General features: G+C 41.2%; 1 pseudogene; it reads left to right on the forward strand.

Annotated features, from left to right (window-relative positions):
* The first annotated feature begins 2164 nt into the window (after nt 1-2164).
* LOC136405572 (developmental pluripotency-associated protein 3-like) lies at nt 2165-11975 on the forward strand (annotated as a pseudogene).
* Nucleotides 11976-12270: the final 295 nt, after the last annotated feature.

Genomic DNA, 12270 nt, shown 5'->3' on the forward strand with positions numbered 1-12270 from the left:
TCCATTCCTGTCTGTCTGTCCCTATCTATCCCTCTCTCTGACTCTCTCTCTGTCTCTGTAAAAAACAAACAAACAAAACCCCCCACAAAACCAAAAACAAGTAACCCAATTTAAAAATGGGTAAATGTGGCCCTGGCCGGTTGGCTCAGTGGTAGAGCGTCGGCCTGGCGTGCAAGGGGTCCCGGGTTCGATTTCCGGCCAGGGCACACAGGAGAAGCGCCCATCTGCTCTTCACCCCTCCCCTTCTCCTTCCTCTCTGTCTCTTTCTTCCCCTCCCGCAGCCGAGGCTCCATTGGAGCAAAGATGGCCCGGGCACTGGGGATGGCTCCTTGGCCTCTGCCCCAGGTGCTAGAGTGGCTCTGGTCGTGACAGAGCGACGCCCCGGAGGGGCAGAGCGTCGCCCCTGGTGGGCGTGCCGGGTGGATCCCGGTCGGGCGCATGCGGGAGTCTGTCTGACTGTCTCTCCCTGTTTCCAGCTTCGGGGAAAAAAATAAATAAATAAATAAAATAAAAAATAAAAATGGGTAAATGTTGGAATAGACATTTAGCCAAAGGAGATAGAGATATACAAATGGTCAATAAGCATATGAAAAGATGTCCAACATTCTTAACTATAGGGAAATGCAAATCAAAATCATAGTGAGGTACCACTTAACACTGATTAGGATGGCCATAAAAAAAAAGATAATAACAGGTGTTGACAAGGATGTGAAGAAATTAAAACTCCCATACATAGCTGGTAGAAATGAAAATTGTGCAGCATCTTTGGGAAATAATTTAGCAGTTCCTCAAAAAGTTAAACAAAAAGCTACCAAATGACCCAAGGATTCCACTCCTAGGTGGAATTAAAGACCCAAGAGAATTGATGACCCAAAAGAATTAAAAATGCATGTTTACATAAAAAATTGCACATGAATGTTCATTGCAGTATTCATAGCAGCTGAACAATAGACAATCCAAATATACATCAAGTGATGAATAAACAAAAGGTAGTCTATCTATACAATGGAATATTATTCAGCTATAAAAAGGAATGAAGTATGAATATATGTTAACACATGAGTTAACCTTGAAAACATTATTATAAGTGAAAGACACCAGACACAAAAGGTTAGGTGTTGTATGTTTTTATTTTTATGAAATTTCCAGAATAGACAAAGCCATAGAGACAGAAAGTAAGTTAATAATTTCCAGAGGCCAGGGAGAGTGGGAAATAGGGAATGACTGCTAGTGGGTACAGAGTTTTTTTGGGGTGTGATGAAAGTTTTCTGGAATTTAATAGTGCCACAACTTTGTGAATATATTAAAATCTGAGTTGTACACTTATAATTAATAAAATAAGAAAAATAAGATTCAAACCATACTATACAGTGTCCTCAGCATTTTCCTCCAAAAAAAGGAGGAAGATGTTTCATATAACATATATGCTATTTACAGAGAAACGAAGGCACCAAGTGGACGGCCAAGCTGCTGACTTGATCAGCAATCTCTGGGAACCTGCTTTAGGTAGGGCATACACACCATGTCCCTAGAGAAGGCAATGCAGGAAAAGACAAAGAAAATTCTCTCCATCAAGTGAGAGTTCCAGGTTATAGTTCCAGCTATAACACAGGTTATAGCTGTAAAACAACCAATGGAAGCTGGGTTGACTCTGGCCACTCATTTAGAAAGTTACAAGTTTATTCTGATTGCTTGTATCAGACTAGATGTCAACACAGCTGGAAACTGTGCTCCCCATTTCTATAGCTACATAGAATAGCCCTCACTTCCATAAGCAAATGGAACAGAATACCAGATGCCGGTTTGAGCAACAAAGAACTACAACAATTGAGGCTCTTTATGTTTTTTGTCAAGTTTAAAGAACCAATGCTTCAGAGTCAGGCTTTTTTGGGGTGGGGGCAAATAGGGGAGATAGACTACTTGATTTGCTAATCCTGAGAATAGTGTTTAGAAAAGAGAAGCAGAAAATAAAAGCTACATAAGAAAGTAATGAGAAAATGCACATGGTGTCCACATGAAGATCCTTTCACAGTAAGAGACTGTGACATGTTCGACCTGCATTCTCGGGTGCTGGAGGGGAGTGAGCCCCACCTGAGGCAACTGTGCTCTTTGGGAGGAGATCACAGTATGAGACTCAGGCCAGAAATAGTTTGTTGAGGGGGTAATGATGGTGAGTCTGACCAGCATTCAACTGAGGCAGAAACTTCCTGATGATGTAGCTGTGGCAACGGCCCTGATGTGTATCAGAATATAAGAGGACCCAGTTCCCCCTGACCTGGGAAATAAGTCTGTGGGGTAAATGACCCAAGCTGGTCGCTGCCATGGAAACCACAATACTCTTGCTTTCTCAAAGCAGGGAAGGGAAGAGGCAGGTCCAGCTGTCTGGGGGAAGAGTTTAGATGGGCCTACTTCTCATGCCCATATCAGGTTCCTCTCCCATCTACCGGGTGTAAAATCCCTGGGTTCCTTCTACCTGGCCTCTGTGAAGACACAGAGTGGGAAACAGATCAGGAAAAGGTCTTCTCATTCCCGGTTTCATTGACACAATGCCAGACATGAATCAGAATGTTGCTATGCCAAGAACTCAGAATGATACTCTTCCTATACTCCAAACAGTGATGTTGACCCTGAGTAGAAATATAAATAGCTACATGCCCAACTAGGTAGATGTGGTGAACACCTTCTATTTAGGCCTGTTCTGTATCCATTGCTCCTATGACTGAGAAGAACATTCTGGTTTTCCTTTGAGATACACCACCTCCTCATTCTTGGTCCACATAGTTCAGGTAGAGCCACCACGTCCAGCCCACCAAATACAAGAATGAGCAAAAGACTCAGGTGTGACCAATGAAAGTACAATAATTAGTCCACAACGCCCAAGCTATACCAATGGGTCTTTGGCTGAACTGAAGCTGTAAGCTTGGAGCTGCCAGGAGACATCTTTGCTAAGTGAATATAGAAAGCCCATCTGCAACAGAAAAATTGAGGCCAAGAACAAAGGACAGTAGCTCTTGAGAGAAAGAGGAAGCCCTGACAACATCATCTGATCCTGGATCGAGTGGTACCTGAAGATAAAGTTACCTATAGATGTCCCAAATACCTGAACCTATTGATTATCTATTAGGTAATCTGGCCATTCCCTAATAGCTGCGTTAAGTTATTTTTATACTTCAGTGCTACAAACCATGAATGTTGTAAGATTTCAATGGAGAAAAAGATTGCCATAGACTGGAATGATCAAAAAACATAAAAGAGGTGAGTTTTATTCAAGACCCCAAAGGAAAAGGAAGGTAAAGAGGAAGCAGATTTCAGAAAGGAGGGAATGGCATCAAGGTGGCGGGAAACAGAGAAATCTGGCCTTGCTGAAAGGGCAGACTTTTGCTGGGGCAACATGGAAATGAGCAGAAATCAATAAGGTAAGCCCTTAGATTCTAGGGTAAGGAATTCAAACTTAACCTTGTATTGAGGAAGCAAAAAACTGAACTCAAGGGAACAAATCAAGATAAATATATTAATGAGCATCGGCTTGAAGATAATTTACACTGCAGGGAGCTGTTCAGAATTAAACCTTTAAAATGTTAAGGATTAGAGTCATTGGAGAAATACACATAGTGGTTAACCACATAAGCAGCCTTTCAGGACCATAGAAAACCTACATTGAAGTGAGGAGGTGCCCCAAACAAGGGAACAGTCCAGTATAAAATGTATCAATGACTCAAAATCAAATCAAGGGCTTGTCTCTTTTACTTTCCCTGTGATTCTTCTTTTTTCCTCTTTCCTGCTCTTTTTCCATCTCTACATTTTCTCCTCCTTTGAGGAGACTGTCTCTCCCACTATGCTGTCTTTCTCCATACCCTCTCTCTTTTACCTTCCCATTCACGATCTTTCTTTCCTACTCAAAAATACTGAGATTTCACTGTCTCCTCCCCTCTGCCCCATTTCAAGCCCTTTTTTAGGCTCTCATGTCTTTGAAGACATTGATGTTTTATATCCTCTGCGTTTTCTGTGTGCTGTGTGCTGTGTGTGTGTGTGTGTGTGTGCGCGCGCGCACGTGCGTGCACATGCATAAAGAAAAGAAGAAGTAAGTGCTAATCTATGTGACTCTCTGGTTGTGTGGGGGCAACAGAAGTTACAAATGTTCCTTAAACATTTATTAGTCCCTCCCTCTCCCTAAAATCAAGCAGAGGTGTTTCAGGTGAATGAGGTGAGGAGTGTGAGGAGTTACTGAAGTCCCCAAGACCAGAAAAGAAAAAATCGCTTTTGTCTATATTATTATTTCAAAAAGAAGTGGTACCTGTGAATGAGGATTAGGTAGTCTGTATTTCCTATAACTAAATAGATAATATTGTTTCAAGGGGAAGAATCACAGAATGAATCTCTGATGAAAACAGTTTAAAAAGGCAAGAAAGAACAGCAAATGTACTACATATGCTTACTCACTTTCAAAAAGAAAAGCATCTATGCTTTTTAAAAGCTGATAAGACAAACTTAGATGCACAACATTAGTGTGCCTCTCCCACTCCGTGTCCTTGTTTGAGGCCTCCACAGACCCAAGCCTTTACAGGTAAAGTGCCCTGGGCCACGGAGGACAGCATGCTGCAACATGCCCTTTGAAATGCGGTCAGCATTACAATGGTTTTTTTCTTAACTCTGTTCAGAAAAAAAAAAAGAAAGAAAGAAAAAGAAGAAGAAGAAGATACTAAATTTGAGAGGAAAAATAGAAATGACTGAAGCTGCAAAAGCAGAACAGGAATATTTTTGAGCCAAGCAGAAACATGGACCAGGGCCTCCTTGTGAGCTCTCTGGGAGGGAGGGGTTCACCTTTAAAACACTGCAACTATTCCCCTTTTAAATGCCATGAAGATTTTAAAAAACCCACATCTCCAAGCATATTCATGTAAGAGTGTGAACTTCCTTCTTATAACCTCAATAACCCGGGAGCAAACTGCATGTCAAGTCTATTTAATAGATTACAAGTGGATTTAATGGAAAGCTCAGCTCTGATGATGTGTTTCTGCAGAGCCTGCTGTGTGCCTGCCACTGTGCTAAGTGCACGCCCACTTCCTCTCCTGTTGTTCCACAAGGTCCTCAGGAGGCAGGAAGCATTATTGCCACTTTATAAACGGAAAAGCTGAGATTCAGAAGAACTAAATTATTTGTCCAAGATTACACTAGTATGTGGCTGAGATTCAGACCTAGGCTAGACTCCTGCTACCCACTTTTTCTGCTCTATTTCACTGAGGAGCGGTTCAAAAAGAAGAATCCATCTGGACAAGGTCAGGTTTGTAATCAACAGTGGAAACAGTCCTAGACTGAGTTCCAAGTTCTAGCATTCGGCCCCAGCTCAGCCCTAGTGGACACTTCCCTGTCATTCACTCTGAAATATCAACGTTGAAATAATAAAATTATTTCATCAAAAATCCACAAACTGAATGCAAGGGATGATGCCACAAATCATTCTTTCAGTCCACGTGCTTATTCCCTGATGAGTTTGATAAGGTTCTTCCCAGCACGCAGGACCTTGGCCATGGAGTGCTTTGCCTGGAATGCCCACCACACAACTGGAAACTTCCCATCCCCCTCACGCCTGTTGTGCCACCTCTTCTGAGGCTTCTCCTGATCACTGTTTCTTTCTTTTTTCTTGTTTTAAGATTGTATTTATTTTAGAAAGAGAAATAGGGAGGGAACAGGAAGCATCAACTCGCAGCAGTTGCTTCTCGAGTCTGTGCCTTGACCGGGCAAGCCTGCGGTTTCTAACCGGTGACCTGAGCATTCCAGGTCTACCCACTGCATCACCACAGGTCAAGCATGACCACTCTTTCTAAAGTCAGTGCTTTCTGACATTTTATAAACTACCTGTATCTTAACCTAACTAATGATTACTTTGTATGTTTATCTGTATATTGCCTGTGTTCTCCACCAGAACAGAAGGACTACATCTGTCCGCCTTGGGCTAGGCATAGCACATAGCACTATTTATTGAATATAAGAATACTACTCACTCAGTGTCCACTGAGGACATTAGCTTCTTTGGAGGTATTTTACTTTTTTTAAATTTTTTTATTTAGTGACAGAGAGAGAGACAGGCAGCAGATCGGATGGGAGAGAGATGAAAAGCATCAATTCTTTGTTGTGGCATCTTAGTTGTTTATTGATTGCTTTCTCTTATGTGCTGTAAAGCCAGTAGCCATGGCCACCATCACAGCCACCTGGCCCATGCAGGTTCGCATTGGATTCGGAGAGACAGTAATGAAACAACAGAGCCAAGAACTGGTGGGCTATTACCTTTAATCCTAGCTTGCACCTGGTGGGCAAAAAATACACACAGTGGGAAAACACTTCCCTTTCCATTCAGGGCTCCCAAAGCCACTGACTTATCCGAGTTTCCTAGAATCAAAGGTTTCTACCTCACCAGCCTTATTCCCCTCTTTTCTCCATTTCCTTCTCTCTGCACAAACTCTGCACAAACTGGCTTCTCCTTCAGCACTCCACCATCTTGGCTGCATCTCCTCTCCTCCACATGGCCTTTCTCTGCTCTCCTCCAGCCTGGGTTCCTCTGCCCCATTTTATAGTGTAGAAATCAAAACCTTTATTCCAATATACAAACAAGGAAGTCTCTGATACAAAGTCACTTATCTGAGTCATAATGGGATTCCTCATGAGAGTGTACCACCCCACATCATGCAACAGTCAAGGGTGTAGGGAAAAGCTTAGTTTTGAAAAGAACTTAGTATTAAAAGGGTGGGAAAGGCTTACTCTTAAAACTAAGCCTTAGGCTATAACTACTCTGCCTGCTTGCAGCCTGTCCCCCACACCCAATGCAAACTATAAGCAAGCAAACATATATATCATATTTACAAACTTATTTGACCAACACTACACCAAGAAAGTGTTTGGGGATTTTTAGCCTTATTCCTTTTATTTGATAATCACAGCTCCTATTTTCCCAAAATCTTATAAAGTAAAAAATAAAATAAAATTTCAAACCTCTATTATTTAGTTTCCTCATCTAAGGTTCTCTTGTAGAATATGGAAGCACTCATCACAAATATCTTTATAACACCATGTTGCTTCAATTTTAAAAATAAAAATAAAGGGGATATACCTTCATTTGGCAAACAGTCCTAGGTTCACGTTACAGTGGATACATATTCTGGATCTATAGTAACCTCTGTCAGAACAGGAGAGGCTGCTAAGCATGTTATAGCTCATTGTCTGTATGCATTGTTCTATTATTGGATTTCCTAAACTGCTTAAGCTGACAATGCTCCTGCATATGGAGCAAAAGCATTTACTGTATTTTGTCAAACCTTTCGAATTATGTGTATTTCTTACTATCTTTAAAGTCAAGGTATTATTAAAGTATACCCAGCAAATATTTTAAGGTCAATTTATAAAAAAATTTAAAAGGGGGGAGTTATATCCTGGAACTCCTATGGGTCTACCATATCATGCTTTTTACTTAAAAAAATTTAAAATTTCTTTTGAATGCTGATGAACAAATCTTTTTCTCCTGCAAACTACTACCTTCTTTATTTGATCCAGCTAATAACACTGTTTTGTCTTTTTCCAAATAGCTCCAGATATATGGAAAAGATTTACATAGGCGGATGGGGATCCTCAAACCCCTCAGCGAGATCTTCTGAGCATGGCTTTTAAGATACCAAGAGGCAGAAAAAGCCCAATAGAGATCAGGGGAACTACCAGCTTTTGAGACTTGTTTGGAGGTTCTAGCAGGGAGCGCAGCTACTCGTATACCCTTGACCGAAGAACGGTCCTCTCCTCTAGCGGGGAAGGTCGTCCTCTTCGACCAAGCGCGCAGCTTCGGGAGGGACGCACATGGAGCGGTGAGGGAGGGAGGGGACACCCGCCTAGCCAGCCAGATCAGCCGAATCAACCCTGGCGATCAATGGGGTGACAGATGTCGCAGCCAGATCACCCTCACATCCAACTACCAGCTTTTAGGATACACCCTTAAAGGCTCCAACACCTCAAAGGGGTCTCATAGGATGCCATCTGGGTCCTGCTTCAATAGTGGAAAGGAAGGTCATTGAGCTAAAGCCTGCCAGACTTACATGCCTCTGCTGTGAGGAAAAAGGGATACTGGAAGGTAGGCTTCCCCCTCGCTCCTCTAAGGGAGGGTTTAGTCTCTTTCAGCCCTGCTCCAGCCACCTATGACCTAACCTTGCCCAGAATGCTGGGGTTTGCCACTGAAGGCTGAAGGGGCCCAGGGCCATCAGCCCCATCTATGACACTGTGGACGAGCCTAGGGTATTTCTTCCTAGGGTATTTAAAGTGATCTCATTAGCACAAGGGCCACTTAACTATGTCTTGCCTGAATAGTCGGGTTTTTTATTCTTCCCTCGAAGATCTCTGTTGTGGGTGTTGATAGTCCTATTTTCTGCTGCTTTGTTTAATATATTAGTGCTTCCTTTATTTCTCCTACCTCAATACCCCACTCATATTTCAGGCTGGGACCTACTCCTAATTTAAAGCTCTCTTTCCCCCTTTTGCCAACTTCTATTATGAATCTACCTTTGCCACCCAGCTCAGTGTACCCCAAGGTTCTCTTTACCAAGCCACAGTCGCAGAGCTCCAGGGAAAAGCAACCTGGTTTCATCTCTCCAGGCAGAGGAGAACAGAAGCTCCATCTCCACACATGCTGCAGATGGCTTTTCCAGTCTACCTGAATCATTATCAGCTAGAAGCAGTGGTCATTGGGACTTGGACGTGAGCTGCAAAGTATAGAATTGTGACAACAATTCCAGTGCCATGCGGACTTTTCCTGGAGGTGGACTTTTCCTGGACTCCTGCTCCTTGGGACAGCTTCTAACAGACTGAACTATGGTTGGATTGCATTTTTCAGGGATTTGGCATGGTGTTGGGGCCAACTTGGACTTGGTGAACATGTTAAGGACACTACTCTTTTATGGACTCTTGCTGTATTGGCCAAGAGTTTGCTTAAAGGCTTTAATCACTGTAAAAAAAAATAGAAGACTGGATAAAGAAGATGTGGCACATATACACCATGGTATACTATTCAGCCATAAGACATGATGACATCGGATCACTTACAACAAAATGGTGGGATCGTGATAACATTATACGGAGTGAAATAAGTAAATCAGAAAAAAACAAGAACTGTAGGATTCCATACCTTGGAGGTACATAAAAACGAGACTAAGAGACATGGAGAAGAGAATGGTGGTTTTGGGGGGCAGGGCGAGGGAAGGAGGGAGAGGGGGAGGGGGAAGGGGAGGAGCACAAAGAAAACTAGATAGAAGGTGACGGAGGACAATCTGACTTTGGGTGATGGGTATGCAACATAATTGAATGACAAGATAACCTGGACATGTTTTCTTTGAATATATGTACCCTGATTTATTGATGTCACCCTATTAAAATTAATAAAAAATTTTAAAAAATGAAGGGGAAAATAGAACCGCTCAGAGGTCAGATGTTTACAGCAAATTCCAGCCACAGTTTCCTTATGATATAGAAGAATTGTACTGGAGCATTTTAAGATACCATCAGTTCCTATAATTTTATCAGCCTACCAACCATATAATAGTTAAAGAGTTTATAAGCTTTAAAAAATGATAGATAGATAATAGGTAGATATAGACAGATAAATGGATACTCCTATATATTGAATGTCTTTTATACAGATGTACAAGTAGGTTATATTATATTTAACAATGCTAATGGTGCTAAAACCCACAGCATTTCCATAAGAAGCAACTCAAATGCTTAAATAAGTAACTCATCCTTAAAAATTAAGAAAAAAATTACCATCTGACAATTTCAAATATTCTCTTTACTTGAAACATTTTTTTCAAGAATATTTAAGAAAGAGTCATCCCATAATGGTTTAGAGAACTGATCATAACATGCAGAGCTCAAGACCATGAATTGCTGGCTCAAGTATAGCTATCAATAGGCTCAATTTCTGTTCCCTTGATATTTTTAAGAGGAAGGACTAGGTAGGCACTAGTAATTTCTCTTACATAGGAAAAAGTGCCTAGCATATTGTAGATGCCCAAGACTTTATAGTTGAAAGGAAAGAACACAGTATAGTGAAAACAAAGGATCTTAAATCCACGAAACACTCATGTACCAGAAGGAAGAGGTCCAATTTTAGAGACTTGCCATTTCCCACAGCCAATTCCCACAACTTTGCACCAGCTCATTCCTGCTGAGGATAGTCATTCTACCTCATATATTTGTCCTCCTACCACTCTTGAAAGAACTCATTCATAATATACTAAGAAAAAATAGACAGAGAAAATAGAACAAACATTAAATCAGCAATGTCATCACAGAGTGTATTAAAGTGAGGAGTTTGGTCCCAGAGCTCACAACCCCAGTTTAAATCTTGGATGTAGCATGACCTTTAAGTAAATCATTGAATCTCTTTGACCCTCAATGTTCTCAGATATTGTATTCAGTTGCTGATTATTTGAAGATATAGTTCTATTGTTTAAAAAAAATTACAGCCTAAGATATTCATGTACCATACCATTAATCTATGGAGGGTATACAATTCAATGTCTCTAGTATAGTCACACAGTTTAAAATTCTAAAACATTTTCATCACCGTATAAAGAAACCCTGTACCAATTAGCAGTCAATCCACCTTTCCCTCATCCTTCCTCCCATAGCTCGAGGCAATCACCCATCTATTTACTATGTCTATACATTTCTCCATCCTGGACACTTCATACAAATGGAAATATACAAAATGAGGTCTTTTGTGACTGGCTTCTTTCACTTAGCATAATGTTTTCAAAGTATATCTACATTATAGCAGTATATCAAAAAAAATTTTTTTTTTTTTTTTACAGAGACAGAGAGAGTCAGAGAGAGGGATAGATAGGGACAGGAACGGAGAGAGATGAGAAGCATCAATCATCAGTTTTTTGTTGTGACACCTTAGTTGTTCATTGGTTGCTTTGTCATATGTGCCTTGACCGTGGGGCTACAGCAGACTGAGTAACCCCTTGCTCAAGCCAGCAACCTTGGGTCCAAACTGGTGAGTTTTGCTCAAACCAGATGAGCCTGTGCTAAAGCTGGCGACCTCGGGGTCTCGAACCTGGGTCCTCTGCATCCCAGTCCAATGCTCTATCCACTGTGCCACCGCCTATCAGGCAAAAAAAAATTTTTATTACAAAGTGATACTCCATTTTCTAGATGTAGCACATTCTATTTATCCATTAATGGGTATTTTAAAAATGTTTTTTACCTTAATCCCTTAATCATCACCATTTGCATTTAAATAGGCTGGCTGATTGGCTTACCTGTAGTTCTTAAGAAGAAACTGGACCTAGACTTTTCAGTTAGCTGTTCCTTTCACCACATTTTGTTTGAATTTGGAATTTTTTTTGCTATTTCTGGGCTATACGGATCTCTCTGGACTACTTTGTGGCAATTTGAGAGTTCTGAGCTCCCCTTTTGCCCCAACCCTTTGTGGGGATCTAGAAGGAGCTTCAGGCTCTGGCTAGACTTCCAATGGACTCACCAAAGGTTAGCCCAACCTCGACCCCAGAGTCATCTGAGATGCCCATGAAGAAGATTCTGCTGGCGCTCAAGCTGAGTCAGAAGTACTAGCAAAGAACCTCAGTAACTTGACTCTCCACCCCAGTACCAAGTTCCCTTCCCTTCTACCAGAAGCCCCCCTTAACAGGACAGCAAAAAACTTAAAGGGGCTTGGACTGGGGCTGGGTGAAGGCACCATCTACAGGAAGAGATGTGGAGTGAGGACTTTGGCAACAGCTCGGAAAGAAAGGATGCAAAGGATATCACAAATTATTAGATATCGCACCATATCCCTGCTTCAGAAAACCCCAGAGGCGAGGAAACTTGAGTTTGAATCAAGATTCAGAAGATTCAGATGTAGCTGCCATCATTGCCTATATCATGGAGATATTTCTGATAACATCAGCATGGAAAATAATTCTGACATGGAGTCGATTTAGCCATTATTCTTTCTTGTACTTTTTTCTGTTTTCCTTTTTTGTTTGTTTGTTTTAAGGTAATATGCAGCAGTTTGAGAGCTATTCTGCTCAGATAGACTGTATGCCAATATGTTGATAACCTATGATAGAAGTTCTGTGATATCTTTTTCTTGCATTTTTTCTTGTCTAACTTAATGTCAATAACTTATAAGGAATCTATGTAGTTTGCATTTGAATGGCTTCAGTTCCTTTTTTTTTTTTTTTTTTTTTAGTAGCAAATGTGTATATAGAGAATCTTATTAAAATCTGAGGCCAA

Source organism: Saccopteryx leptura, chromosome 5 (genome assembly GCF_036850995.1).
Source record: "Saccopteryx leptura isolate mSacLep1 chromosome 5, mSacLep1_pri_phased_curated, whole genome shotgun sequence".
NCBI classification, from domain to species: Eukaryota; Metazoa; Chordata; class Mammalia; order Chiroptera; family Emballonuridae; genus Saccopteryx; species Saccopteryx leptura.